We start from the raw sequence: 2,415 nt of genomic DNA on the forward strand, positions 1-2,415 counted from the left end.
CTCAGTTTGTTCTCAGTTTTTAAAAGTCTCTTATGCTTTGGCTCTCTCTCCCACTCTAACCTCTTTTTTTTTTTTCTTTTTTTTCCTTCCCCTCCCCCATGGGTTTCTGTTAAGTTTCTCAGGATCCACATAAGTGTGAAAACATATGGTATCTGTCTTTCTCTGTATGGCTTAAAAGAAAATTAAGTCTGTAGCAAAGGCAATGGTACATATTCTTCTGTTTTCAATTCTTTTTATCTGTACAGAACTAACAGTAATTTAGAATTGTGCCAGGGTTTAAATTTCTTTTATAGTATTTTGAAGCAAATTTCAGGCATATTTTATTCGTAAATATTTTACAAATGTAAATTGTGCCTTTAAAGGGTAAAGTTACTACACTTGATCTTAGCCAAAAGGCCGAGAAGCGATAAAAGGGTAAAGTTTATTAAACTAGTAACTACTATTTCAGTATCATAGTGAACAAAATGAAACAATTCCTCATCAAATATCCAATGTTAAAATTTGCAGGTGCTTAAAATTTTTTAATTAAAAGTTTTTAATAAATTAAAATCAGGATCAAACAAGATTCACAAATTATAATTGCTGTATTTTAAAAGTCTTTTAAAACATTTATGCTAATTCCCTATTTCTTTTGTGTTCCTCTTGAAATACATTGTTTTTGGAGAATCTGGGTGTTTGGTAGTGTTTTCAACAGTTTGTATTTTGCTGATTATATTCCTATGGTGTCACTTAGCATGTTTCTTTTTTTTTTTTTTTTTTAATTTTTTTTTCAATGTTTATTTATTTTGGGGACAGAGAGAGACAGAGCATGAATGGGGGAGGGGCAGAGAGAGAGGGAGACACAGAATCGGAAACAGGCTCCAGGCTCTGAGCCATCAGCCCAGAGCCTGACGCGGGGCTCGAACTCACGGACCGCGAGATCGTGACCTGGCTGAAGTCAGACGCTTAACCGACTGCGCCACCCAGGCGCCCCAGCATGTTTCTTTATTAAGCTCCCTATTAGTAGTTGGGGAGCAAAGGGATAATTTATAATATTTAGTGTTCTCATTCATGAGGATGTTGTCTGTCCCTCTTTATTTTTTAAATTCTGTGTTTTCATCATCTTCGGTGAAGTTTTATGGGTTTTGCTTTTTTTTTTCTTCCCGTTAATGAATTAGACATTTCTTGCTTTATTGTTTGGTTCCTTATAGTTTTTTCTCTTGCTGTTATATTTAGCCTACATTTTAACTTCCTTTAGTTAGTCAGCTTGCTGTCGCTGGCCTTGTGATCATTGGGCAAACCTCAGTGACTAGACTCATGTTTATGATACAGAGCAATGACCATATGATACATTTGAGTACCCTATTTATAGCATGAAAATGCTTGTTGAAGCATCCCCAAACAGACATGAAGGCCAAATGAGTGCAGTTCACATGTTGAAAGTGACTCTGTGTATTTATCCCCATGCGAACTCTGCTTGGGACATGTTGTTCTTTTAAGGCTCATTAGACTCCCTTGAGCTGCTTAGGTATAGAATGAGTAGGCTCAATTATGAATCCAAATGGCTTTTCTTAAGTTTCACCTGTAGTTTCAAGCCAACCCAGTGCACTGGAAGAGCCTGGATTTCACTCAGAAGCCATGAAGTCAGTCTCTGCCTCTTATTCCAGGGTTTGGTGAGCTACAACTACCTGAACCTCTGTTTCCATATCTTCAACACAGAAATAATAACACTTGTTTTGACAAACTCATAGGGTTGCTGTAAAGAATAAATGGGTTGGTGTTTTTGAAACTGCTCTATAATAGCACTGTCCCATAGAAACATGTGAGTCTCCAAAGTGTTTTAAATTTCTCTAAGCCACATCGCACAAGAGCCCAGGGAACTTAATTTTAATGATATGTTTTATTCAATCTGACATAACAAAAAATATTATCACTTCAACATGTGATCAATGTGAAAAGATTATTAAGGTGGTATTTTACATTCTTTTTTTAATACTAAGTTTATAAATCCAGTGTAATTTACACTTATAACACATTTCAATTTGGATGCTAAATTTTAATCAGAAATACTTGATGTATATTTAGATTACATAATATTTATAATTGATGTAGATTTATATCCCCAGATTTCCCCAAACTTAAAAAGCTTTTCAGTACTGAATGAAGCATGGATTTTTAAATTAAAATCAAATAAAATTAGACAAAAGTAGAAACTCATTTCCTCAAACATGCCAGCCACATTTCAAGTGCTTCAATAGCCTTATGGGTTAGGGGTACCATGTTGGATAGTATCACTGTCTAAGCTGTTGAACTCCATATATCCGACAGCTTTTCTAGAAGTTCTCAAGTCTCAGTTGGATGTTACATTGTTTGTTTCACTTGGGGCCTCCACATTAGAGAACCGAATTTCTTTTGCTTTGACCTACAAAAGAATTT

General features: G+C 35.2%; 1 pseudogene; it reads right to left on the minus strand.

Annotated features, from left to right (window-relative positions):
* Nucleotides 1–289: 289 nt before the first annotated feature.
* On the minus strand, nt 290–408 carry LOC123602856 (annotated as a pseudogene).
* Nucleotides 409–2,415: the final 2,007 nt, after the last annotated feature.

Source organism: Leopardus geoffroyi, chromosome D1 (assembly GCF_018350155.1).
Source record: "Leopardus geoffroyi isolate Oge1 chromosome D1, O.geoffroyi_Oge1_pat1.0, whole genome shotgun sequence".
In the NCBI taxonomy this organism is placed as follows: Eukaryota; Metazoa; Chordata; class Mammalia; order Carnivora; family Felidae; genus Leopardus; species Leopardus geoffroyi.